Source organism: Sinocyclocheilus rhinocerous, unplaced genomic scaffold (genome assembly GCF_001515625.1).
Source record: "Sinocyclocheilus rhinocerous isolate Xijiao unplaced genomic scaffold, SAMN03320098_v1.1 scaffold1600, whole genome shotgun sequence".
Classification (NCBI taxonomy): domain Eukaryota; kingdom Metazoa; phylum Chordata; class Actinopteri; order Cypriniformes; family Cyprinidae; genus Sinocyclocheilus; species Sinocyclocheilus rhinocerous.
This window is the reverse complement of record NW_015665129.1, coordinates 2,049,167-2,062,161: the sequence shown is the minus strand read 5'-3', so window position 1 is coordinate 2,062,161 and position 12,995 is coordinate 2,049,167. Positions and strand designations below refer to the sequence as shown.

The 12,995-nt window shown below is 37.2% G+C and overlaps 1 long non-coding RNA gene across 1 annotated transcript; it reads right to left on the bottom strand.

Moving 5' to 3' along the window:
* Positions 1-469: 469 nt before the first annotated feature.
* On the bottom strand, positions 470-12,332 carry LOC107731296 (uncharacterized). Its single transcript, XR_001638763.1, has 3 exons — positions 12,322-12,332; positions 5,145-5,148; positions 470-540 (listed from the first exon to the last, which is right to left on the bottom strand). It is a non-coding gene; the product is annotated as an uncharacterized LOC107731296 (long non-coding RNA).
* Between the last annotated feature and the right edge of the window lie 663 nt (positions 12,333-12,995).

Sequence of the window (12,995 nt, the reverse complement as noted above, 5' to 3'; positions counted from 1 at the left end):
CTCAAGCCTATGTGTTCAGTGTGCATACAACGGAAGAGAATGGGTCTAATCAGTAAACATTATTTTCAGGGCCTTTCACACTTGAAATAGTTAAAGGGACAGTTCACCCAAAAATGAAAATTCTGTCATTAATTACTCACCTTCATTTCATTCCAAACACGTAAGACCTTCGTTTATCTTTGGAACACAAATTAAGATATTTTCTATGAAATCTCAGAGCTTTCTGACCCTGCATAGCCAGCTTAATTGACACGTTCAAGGCCCAAGAAAGGTAGTAAAGACATTAAAATAGTCTGTGTGATATCAGTGATTCAACTATTATGTTATGAAGCTATGAGAGTACTTTTTGCGTGCAAAGGAAACAAAAATAATGACTTCATTTAACAATTTCTTCTCTTCCGTGTCAGTCTTCGCCGCACGTTCATGAGAGTACCACAATGTAGTTGTGGTACTGTTGTGAACGCTCATTGTTTGGAATGACAGGAGGGTGGAGTAATTAATGACAGAATTTTCATTTTTGGGTGAACTAACCCTTTAACTCTGGGTCATTCTAAACCCCAGATAAAGGGAATCCTGAGTTATCTTGCTTCACGTTTCACACTGCTCATAATTTACCCAGGGTTAACAATTAATCCTGGGTATTCCTAATATGTAATCCTAATCTGCCGACTATGCTATCAAATTTTTCTGAATGCACTTTTTGGACTATAAAGGTAAAAATTAGTCTCTTCTTCACTCTAATGTGCTGTGTTTCCATAATTGTCCAAAGCATGTGAATGTGAGGCATTCCATTGGTTGTCTATTGCTACATGTAGGTATCTAGCCATAACATTTATAATAACACTTGAATGTTATATTTAATTATAATAACACTTGAATGTTTCCCACTGTACACATTTGACACCACAATGTGGGATTAACACCCCAAAAGCTGTGCTACTGTAACCCAGGGTTTCATAACCTCGGGTTAAAAGCAGGTAGGATATAGTATGATGATAACCAAGGGTTAAGTGCAGTGTGAAAATTGTGTACTTTTGTTTCGAAAGTACAGCCGCTAGAAAATTTGAGTGTTAACATGCAAACACTTACTATCCTTTTCGGTGTTGAGTTACATAAAATTTAATGTTGCCCCATGACGGTGCAAAATCTAAATCCTTAAAATTACTGTAAAAATATCAAATACCCAAATACCCAGAAGTAATGCAAGTATAAGCTTCACATTTCTGTTTTTAAATCCTCCACAAATTGTTTCCATTTACTCCCATTGTAAGCACATGAACACTAATTGTATTCATCATTATGCCACAGATGCTGTTGATTGAGCTGAACTTTACTGAACCCAGAATATTCCTTTACAGTAGGTTTGAAAAACTTTTTAAATAGGTCTGAATTACATAAACAGCTTACTGGACATTAGCTTGTTTTGTGTGAAGGCACTTACTTTACAGTGTTGTATAAGAGAAATGGTTTATAAAGACCAAAACTGCTTTAGACCGAGAGTGGGAGCTGAATCTGAACCAGCCCAAAGGGCAGCCGAGAGATCTGCGGCAGCTCTGGCGAGACCCAGAAAAGCCATAATGGAGGACAAATTGAGCATGTAAGTAGCAGTGAGCTCTGTAGTCAACTAAGGATCAGAGCAGCCAACTCTTAAACCTTGCACTCTGAGTATCTGCTCAGAATTTGTGCTCTTTCCCACTGATAAACTATTTAGCTGATCTGTGGTTTCAACCTGCTGTTTCTGATGTTGCGAAATTGTAGGGGGAGAGTGCTGTGTTTTTACCAGGTGCTTTGAACGAACTGCAAGCATTAGGTTGGACACAGGCACCTTATGATGGAGGGCAAGAGGTTGGGAACTACAACCCACTATCTAACACACACTTCAACAGCAACACGACACAATACAACTATTCCAGTTGCCTAGCAACAAGTGCCTAGCAATAATAAACTTACAATAGTCTTTACCTGGTTTGGCATTTTGACTGTTTGTGGGATCTTGCATAAGCCTCATCATGAGTCTCATTAAGTGTAAGTCAATAGCAGTTTGAGAAGGGAAAGCTGAACAGTTTGACATCTGTGTGTTAATACCTGCTTTGAAACACTGTAGTCTGCCCTGCAGGAAACTCAGCAGGCCGGGAGAAGGCAAGACAGTTAGAGCAACACTCCATGTCTGCCTACAGATTATATGCACGCTGTGTTCGCCCAGAAAAACCTGCTTGGCCCCTTGTAGAGATCACCTACGAAGCCAAATCAGTTCAGAAATTGTTAACCTAAAAAGACAGTTAGAGAAAAAAATTAAAAAGATTGCAAAAAGCTGGATGTGATACTGTACTGTACGTCCAAAAACAGAAGAATCAGATGCAACTGTTCTTGAAACCTTTTCGACCTTAATTTGTAGCACTGTCAGGATCAAACTACTGTAACAAGGCCAAACTTATCAGTGTTTTGAAGGTTTGGTGGAAGTGTCAAAATAAACTCACTTGAACATATTGGGAAACTTTTAAACAGGCTTTATGTAAAAAAAAAAAAAACTAAACTGCACTAAACTATGACTGCAGCCGCTGAGCAAACAAAGCACTCAAAACAAAACCATTTTATTCACACTCACAGACGTCTTTCTTTGTACGTAAAGCCGTAAGCTTTGACCTGACAAGTGTCAAAGTGGTGTCTAAAATTACATCTATATATATAATTACAAAGCTTTTCTTCAGAGAGATCAATTTCTTGTTTTTAAATGTGACCTCTTTTGCTCGCTTCAGCTAAAACAAACAAAAAAAAAGAAAACATTTTCACTTAAAACAGCCAAACGCTTTGTAAGTGTGCGTCAGAAATATTCATGAGTGCAATTAAGTCTCCGTAGGGGGAAAAAACACAAATACAAATCGAGCGTATTTTTAAACCGTGCAAATCCCCTGCATAATTGCACCAATAGATGAATTTAACCATAGCCTTCTGAATCCAGGGCAGACTTCTATGAAGAAGATGAGAGACGCAGAACTTGGATGCTGCACCCTCGACAACTGAGGATATTATGGGATTGGAGCCGGTTAAGTAACAACAATATGGCATTCTGTGGGGTTGTCGTGTTAGTAAGCTAATTTGGAAGCCGGCGGCAATAATTCTGGTGCGTCTCTAAGTGTGCCCTTGCAAGGTACATTGCCCCCTCATGAAAGTAATATGGTTTTGCAAACTCTCAGCAGGTTCAGTTGTAGAGGAGCTTGAGCCAAGCACGTCGTTTTGTGATGACAAAAAAGAAGAACATGGAGCAGGGAGGGTATTTACATTCTTCATTTTCTCTCTACAGACGGCGAGATTATTGCCTGCCATTATGAGTGCGTTCCAACTGGGAGCAATTTATTTAGATTAAACTTCGCTGTTGTTTCCTTAATGCATTTCAGAAAATATTAAATTGTGTGAGGAAGGGCATGAGCACAAATAGAAGAGAGAGAGAGAGAGCTGTAATAAGCAAAAAGGTGTGGAGCAACGGAGATGGAAAAGAATTATTAGCGCAAAATTATTTTATGGAATCGCAGAGAAATGAAACAATTCTGTTATGATTTTGTCAGACCAAGAGACGCAGTCAGTTCAAGATGGAGGGGTCTCGCGTGCACTTCTTCCACTGCGAAAAACATAATGATCTCAATTACACGGTCATCTGTCAACACAAACAAGTTTGTTTTCTTCAGGTGTCACCGTCTCTGATGGAAATGTCAACAACGCCTGCGTAGATTTAAAGAAAACCTTTGCATTGAAATGACAAAATGCTCACAACAGATGCACACTGTTAGGGAACAAACAGGCAGATGATAGAGCTGGTCAGGTGCTGTTGTTTCCACGGTGAATACTTTCACAAATGAGAGTCCATTACTTTGCTCACTTCTCGAGACGTCATGGATCCAATAGCTTAAAGCGCTTGATATAATGAAATTCATGAAACAGACCTCATATTGGAAATTACATCAGATGTGTTATGGATATTCTGGTTCCCATATTTACTATCTGAACTCTCAGGCTGAACTCATTAGTATCCACATGTCAAGTTTACGCATACATTTTTGCATGTATGGATATCCACAAAAATGTACTGACAGCATGTAAACCATACAGCATCTATAGCAGTTACACAGACAATCTAGATATTTTGAATCATATAGATATCTACAATAGATAAACTCTTAACCCCACCCCTACATTAACCACTTCTCAGTAAAATAAAACTATATTTAGGCAGAAATATATACTGACTTTTGTTACATTAAACTCTTATGTCCATATTCATGTAAAAAAATCAACCTGTTAAGCCCACAAATTCAATATTTATTAACATTTGTACATTTGAAAGTTGTTCATATATGTAAATGCTTACATTTTAGTTGATATTTGTAAAACATATAAGCTTACAGTGTAATTTTTTAGAACCTTTTAGATTTTTTTCTTCTTCAATTTTTAGAACCTTTTCAAAGGTCTGAAGTCTCTTCTGCTCATCAAGGCTGCATTTATTTGATCAAAAGCACTAAAAACAGTAATATTGTGAAAATATTATTAAAATAGAAAATTACTTTTCTATTTTATTAACACATTATAAAAAGTTATTTATTTCTGTGATGTCAAAGCTGAATTCAGCATCATTATTCCAGTGTGCAGATTTGGTGCTCAAGAAACATTTCTTATTATTATTAATGAAGAAAACTGTGCTGCTTAACGTTTTTTGAAAACGTGGTACGTTTCTTGGATAAATTGAATTTAAAAGTAATCATTCATTAGAACTAACTCCCTATGGACATACAAAAACTATAAGTTACACTGCCCTAAATTGAGTTCAGAGATTGAACCTCCTGCATACACACTTAGTTAAAGTCTTAGCACTGTCAAGAGGGATATTATTTTACTATATCTCAGTGCGACCTCATTAAACCACATTGCTGAAATCACCTCATGCCAGCCTGCCCCTGTGCCTGAGGCTCATCTTATGCCAGTCTGCCCCCTGCGCCCAAGGCATGCAGAGAGTAAAGACTCTGCTTCATACTGCAAATTAACATCATTCATCTATATCATGGAACTGAAAACCTCATAAAGAATTATAGAGTAGCTAGTCTCCTGTTTACAAGAATTAAAGCATTAAATCTGTTTCGTTACTTTTAGCACACTAATCTAGATTTAAATCTGGAATTGGACAGTCATGTGAACAGAGAAATTCTCTCACTTCAGAGCCTATAGCTCTGAAGCTTCCTATATCTGTAAACAGCAAAATCAAAATTTGGTCTAAACTTGAAAAATGAAGTTTGTAGTTTTAAAAATGTTAATACAAAAATACTATAACATAAAAACAAATTAACAAATAAATAAATAAATAAATAAAATAAGTCACAACAACTGTGGCTCTAGGCATGTAATATGTGTGGGGAATTTAGTTTCCAAGGCAACAGTGCATTCCAGGAGAGCTGAAGGGAGGGGTATGAGTTTAAATATATATTTTTATGAGATTATATAAATGAAAGGTGGATGAAGAACAGGGGTGTCAGGATGATTATGTAAAAACTAGCAGGGAGGGTGGTGGGTCATGCTTTTGGAAACATTTGAATTCCCTCACTGCATTGCTATGAGCACGTTTCTGAGCTTCAGGAAGTACTTATCTAGTTCTATGAATGTTATATTAGAGCTGAAATACTCTTTCAGCACTAAAAAGCACAGCAGCATTATTAAAGAATGAATGAATTTCAGGCACCAATGTGACTTTTGTCTTTTGTTCATCTTTCGGTATAGTTTTTGTCATAACACATTTATGAATAACTAACAACACATTTTTCTATATAACTTGCTTCACTGGTTTTATATCACATGAGAAAACATAGCAACTGGAATAAACCCATGATTAAGGTTGTATGTATCTTTGGAACAGTGAAATCACCATCCGTCAGTTATGTTTGATAAACAAGTCAACAGATATGTTTTGCTTATAATCACATCTTTTGCAGTACTTCTTTAAAGCACTGTGTATTATTAAATATTTCTTTGCAATCACTTTTGTTTCTGTGAACCATACATAATGCTTAAACGCTGGAAATGAAATGGCACTTGCTTCACATGTACAATTTGCTGAACATTATGTATATAGGGCGAAATAGTGTTTATGTTCGCTTTGTTTCAGAAGAGTGCTAATTTACATAATATGTCTTTCCTCTATTTCATGCTGTGAGAAACAAAGTTGACACCAGTATGCCAGAAAAAAAAAAAAACGAAAGACACATTAACATCAGAGACAGACAAAGCAAAAAGACTCCTTTATGATCCTATGTTAAGTGGCCAGGAACAAACACGACTTCATGACTTGATTTAAATAGCCTGCTGTTCCAATCAAATGCAAATGACCCACAATACGTCATCACATTAAAACATTTCACTTTCCTTCATCCATTATGTGCTATCTCCCTCTACTTTTTCTAAGTGCTAGTTTACCTAATCAATTGAGGTTAGCTATAGGTCTAACTACTATAGTATTGGTCTGCTATTGGTGATCTGTATTGAAGACTCCGGATGGTGCTCTAGGTCTCCTCCCAGTGGTGAATCCATCTTATTTGTCTACCTGAACTAGATATATTTTAGGGCATTTAGGTTACAATGTCTATGAATAATACGGTCATTAGTATCCGTCAGAGCCCAGCGTGTGTTGCTGTGTTAAATAGATCTGCCAGAAGAAGAGCGAGTAAATGGACCCAGCCTGGGACTCACACAGTTTCCACCAGACCGAGCTGAGAGTTTAAGCTCACGAAGGCCCTCAGGTAGTCATGTATTAGCTGAACGTGGCTGATACTATGAGTATAGAATGAACAACAGCTCCTGTAAGGTCAAACTCAGGTTTTGGAGGCACTTTCCTGTTCACTAGAGTTGGGCCTATATAATGAGATAACATCATCATTCCACATCCTGGACATGAGTTCCTCGTCTTGGCCTCTCCCTAGACCATCTGCTCTACATCTCCAGGATTGAATGTCACTTGCTTATCATTGCTTTCATTTGAGCCAGCTGAGAATGACTGAGCTGTCGGACCAGCCAGAAGCCCCCTGCTCTCTCTCTGGACTTCCTCCTTTTCAGGCAACGGTGCTAATTAAATACACAGGGTTTGGCACAGATGCCCACTTCCCTCTCTTCATTGTGGGTTTCATAGCAGTTCTCCTGCCACTGACCTACATATTCATCTCACTACTAGGACTGGGTTGAAAATATTGATTCTCAATCTTTCAGCTGTTTTCAGTCGACGCATGAACAAAAACATGTTTTTGTAGTGCACCTTCCATCCAATAAATCGCAATATGCTTTGTACTTTGTTAATTTTGATATCTAACAAAGTCTCAACTTTCAAATTTTGTAGATTTTATGAAATTAAGACAATAAATAATGTTTTGGTGCTCTTTAATGTAAAGTTACACATCAGCATCGCTTTAACTGCCTCAAATCAAGCAAAGCAGCAGCATAGACCGCACATGAACCAATCATCTCTTCACCTGTACTACTAGTTATAGCACAAAGTAAACATGAATGAACATAGGAAGAAGGTATGTTGAAAGATATACTACAACTTAAATGTAAAATGTATAATGACGCCAATAATGTAGCTTGTAAACAATGTCATGTATCATTACATGTATCTTAGAAAGGCCATCCAATCACCATAGCTCGTTAGTCAACAAGAAAATATAACACTAGCTTGATACAGACACTATAATACATATTAATTATATTTCTGTCATGACAACTCTCTGAGAGTTTAGCATGGTAATATACATGGCAATGTTAAGGTGTTTGATCTTGGCAGAATAGATCTGCTAGGCTGCTGCTGTTGCAGAGCAAGTTTTGAGACTTGCTACTGCCAATACATCCACAAACATGCTGCACATATTACATATAAAATAACCCCTGTATACAACATACATAAAATTACCCCATAGCAGATCTATACAGATGAATGAATGAATGAATGAATTTATATATAGGCTAGTGCTTTATTGTGTATTGCTGTACACCCGAAGCGCTTTACAATCATATAGGAGAGGGGTCTCTCCTCAACCACCACCAGCGTGCAGCATGAATGATGATGGATAGCAGCCACAGTACAACGGCGCAAGTGTGCTCACCACACACCAGCTACAGGTGGAGAAGAGAGAGTATTTGAATGTTGAGCAGCAATCTCATTTGCTGCTAATGCGAAAAGAAACCAATCAGCTGCACCATGTTAAGAATGATGTGATTATATCAGCTCAGTTAGAACCTATCGCTTGTCCCATCTAGAGTTTCATGACAGCACTTTGTATTTCTACTTAACCTGTTCTTCAATATTTAATGTGTTATGAAAAGCCACCATTTAAATAATCATATTTCCAAAAACGAATTAGAGTAGATGCCACTAAAAAGTTATTACAAAAACAATTTAAATGTTTGTATACAAATGAGTTGTACATTTTAACCATTAATACTAATGTACCACATGACAGAGTTCCCTGTATAGTTTACAGCATTAGCTGTTTTTCCCTGAGATAAATTTATATACCGTTACTGATATAAAACTAAATGAATCAAATACCAAACTTGTGAATCGAATTGTGAAATCTGTGTCAATACCCATCCCTACTCACTATGTGGGATTCGCATGCTTAACTTTCTCCCTCATTTTCTCATTTAACGCAGAGTCTTCTTGTCGAATCTCTCCCACAAAGGGCACAAAACTCAGGTGGAATTTTTGAGGCGAAAATCACATTCAATTAGAGATAAGATTCAACACAAGAACAATGGTGTGCAGTGTAAAAGTACAGTGCAGCTGACATGAGAGCAGAACTACATGGATAGAAGAATTCTAATGGATCCTCTCACCAACCCTGTTACGGCACTTTAGTGCACTCTTAACAGCATGCTCGCCCCATTCCTGTCTCTCTCTCACTCTCTCTCTTTCCATTCTCTCAGGTCTGTGCAGTTTAATTGAGGTCTGTGCAATTAAATTGTGCCCTGGAAGCCATATTCAGCTTACTCGATAGATAGTGGCAGCACATCCTGAGGAAATAAGGGCTCTAACCTGTTCAGTCCCCACCCCTCCCTCTCCCTGAGGAAATTCGGATGCGTCACAAAAATTTAAGCTCTTTCAGTCTGTACCAACAACACCCCTCCACCTCCACCAGACCCAGTTGTTGCGACATCACTTCTTTATCTCAGACTTATCTGGAGATCTATAGCGGTCTCTCACATGGCTGCAGCACCTCGCTACTTGGCCGTAATTAGCAAGCAATTCCATTAAGGCAAATGAAAGGGTCTATGAGGCTTAATGGCTTCGATATCAGTGGCTGGAGTAAATATCATCCATCAGAAGCCGCCTTAAGTTTAACAAGCCAATGAACTCACCATCACCTTTGTGGTAAGCGACAGCCCTTAAGTATTGTACACAGTCTAAAGGTCTTGGTCTACATGGGCAGAACGCAAATTACATTCTAAATTTATTCTTATTATTTACTCACCCTCATGTCATTGTAAAACTGTAAAAGAAAGTGTTTTTGTACATAAAATGAAAATGAATTGGGTAATTTTTCAAAATATCTTCACAGAAGAAAGTAAGTCACAGGTTTGGAATGACTTGAGGGTAAGGAAATTAATTTTTTATTTTTCGGGTGAGCTATTCCTTTAACATGTGATACATACAGCACAAAGCATTACCGCTTATCTATCTCTCACCGTAACCACTGAGATGTCAGCTTGACTCTACAGTCTTTCATGAAGAATGATGTCTGTTTTCCATCCTAAAGACGTGTTGACATGTTCAGTTTCATCTTTCTCCTGCTTTTGAAGTCACTCTTCTTCACCATTAAGAGGATTCACTGCACTCTAAAGAAGCAGACATCATATTTCAGGCTTGCTATTGTGTATAAAACACAAAACACCTGATCTGAAGAAAGAAAGGATGGTGGATTAGGTGGCCCATGCAATGATGACCAATGTATCTTTTAGATCATAAATGCTGCAGACACTACAGTTCAAAACTTTGGGCTCAGTAAGATTTTTAAAAATGATTTTGAATATAATATTTAATGTTGAAAACAGAATAGAAACAGAAAATAAAAGCATTTCTATGAAATATATTTTTTGTAACATTAAAGGAGACATATTATGCCCCTTTTTACAATATGTAATATAAGTCTCTGGTGTCCCCAGAATGTGTCTGTAAAATTTCAGCTCAAAATCCTCCACAGATCATTTATTATATAATTTTGAAATGCCTATTTTGAGTGGAAGCAGAAACGCGCTGTTTTTCGGGCCCGTCTCTTTAAATGCAAATTAGCTGCTGCTCCCCGCCCCCTTTTACCAGCTGCGCCATTACAGCTCGTACCGGCTAAAAACATCTGTTTTGGTTCTGATTATCATGTTTATCGCGCTGAAATCATGCTTTTTAAACCATATGGGTTTAAACTTCTGACATACGGTTTTCTGAGAGCACACATCCAAAGCACACATACAGAAAGTGGCTGTCACAGCATGTGAGTACTAAACTAAGTTTAAACTCACACACAAGTTTACATTAAAAACACACGAGTTACAAACTCGTTTATAATGGGTTTTAATGTTTTTGTCTCGTCGCTCTGGCCAGACAGGGCATCACAGTATGGTAAGGGGCGTAACATTTCCGCAAAAAAAAATATTTTTAGCAACATCATATGACCCCTTTTAAAACCTGGAAAATTCAGATTTTCATGATATGTCACCTTTAAAACATCTTGATTGCTTTAGATAGAATAATAAAACACAAAGGATATTAGGGCTTTTCTCAGAAATAACTTCACTTTTTTGAGGCCTTTTTGCAACGACTTTTAACCAGCTTGTGTCAAGGTTTAGAAGAATAGAGTAGAGCATCTCTTGATAGTCTCTGCAAGTAATACAAATTCAAACGGTCACACAGTAATTGTTATTCTTCCACTGTTTTCCATGGTAGCCAATGCCCTCTAGACTATAACCCAGCTCAGCTTTCGGTGCTCCATGCTTCCTTCCACATTTTTACTGCCACTTCAAATAAGAGTCAATATTACACCCATACCCTTTATGAGGTTCTGTCTGCACTGAGAAAAATGTGCCCTATTAAGACCAAACAAGACCAGGTTGTTTAGACTTAAATCACTTCCTTTGGGCAAAACATTGGTGCCCATAGAAAGCCAGAGTCGTCCTCTGAAACAAGCTTCTGCTCTATTATAGGTTTCCTAAATTATAATGATACAATGTTTCTGAGCTCTCCAAGATCTCTAAACCTTTTAACAATACTCTCAAAAGATATCTGCCTAGCTTTACCCCAAGAGAACGAACAAAAGAGATGGATGAAACCTGCTCTGGTCTGAAAACAGCCCTATCATTATATACCTTCACCGATGCTTAATCATCCTGACATGGACAAAGACCTACACCTGAACTCACACAACTTTGTTGCAAACTGATGAACAAATGGCTTATATTACTCCTTGCTGATAACACTTTCCAGGAAAGGTCAACTCGATTATCCCATATTTAACAGTATTGGCTCTATACTGTGTGACACAAGGTATTAAAGTCACTGAAATCGCTGTATAATCATTTTCACCTCCACACTCCCCACCACTTCAAACATTTTATCCACATATATTTGAGATACATAAAAAATATATGGTGCAAACAACACCAAATTAGCACTGTATACATTTAAAAAGCTTTAGTTTGATGTACAGCAATGCTTTTTGTTTCCTCAATGCTGAATATGTATGTTCCTTACAACTATTCTGTGTCACTGTGAGAAGAGAAAAAAATAGAGAGGGGTGAAATGGAACCACAATGATTTTTAAGCTGAGTACCTGAATAATAAACCAAACAACTAATCCTGCTGAACCTAATGTGAATTCACTACTCTTCATTTAACATATGCTCAAACAGAGATGAGACTCATTGTAAGAGGATTTTGAGATGAATCTAAAGGTTTTCTATCTTGGGAAATTGTTTTGACTTTGATCCATCTGTTTCCATGCAATTTCCTTTTGTTCTCTGCATATAAATCTAAAGTTAAAAAAGCTGAGTAGAAGAATTTCCAACATAAAATAAGGTAGATTAAGTTAGGAACATCTTGTTAGATGTTCTTTGCTGTTCTTCTTGCTCCTCTCATCTCATCTCTCTTTTTTTCTACCTCACGTCATAGGCGTAGATTTGTTTTTTTGTACTTTTTTATGTTGAAAATAATTTAGTATGACATGCTGGTAAATTAAGCATTGACCGCTACAGGGATCTTGTTAGAGAACTCATGAGTCATGCATGTGATGTTGAACTTTCAATGACTGCTAATCAAAGGGTTAATAGTAGGCAAGTGTAAGGTTTACAAACACTACAAATAATTAGCCTAGTTATTATGGTTCCTTTATGAACAATAAATAAACAGTAATGATAAATCAAATGTGAAAAATACAAAAATATTAAATAATAGGCATAAATAAATGTCATAGTTCAATTAAATATTTTCATACTTGTTTTAACTTTAAATGATATCAATAAGCTATGTCAAAAAATAATTTGCCTTGTACAGACGCAACACTACGCACAGGACTCAAAATGAACATATCGTCATCAGCTTTGAATACCACTGCAAAAAACATAGGCTACATCCATACTCACATTACATGCAAATATCAGCATTAATGTAAACAGCATTGAGTTATCTTAAAACCAGAGCATGGCATCTTGCAAATGTGTAAAGTACAAATTAATCTCTTTAAATATATACAATCCACATGCAAAATTGTCTCTAAAATTCAAAATATTATCCATTGCTGTCATCATTCAAATCTTCAAAAAGTTCCGCCGCCGGAACTCTCGACCCCAGGAGGTTAAAGCTGCAAGCAGCGATGAAAGGGCCTTCGCACCCAGGCTCACCGCCAAATTGATAAGCAATATAGACGACGCCATTGTTTACAATACAACTGGAGCACATGCCGCTGAGGTGAGGGGCGGGACGT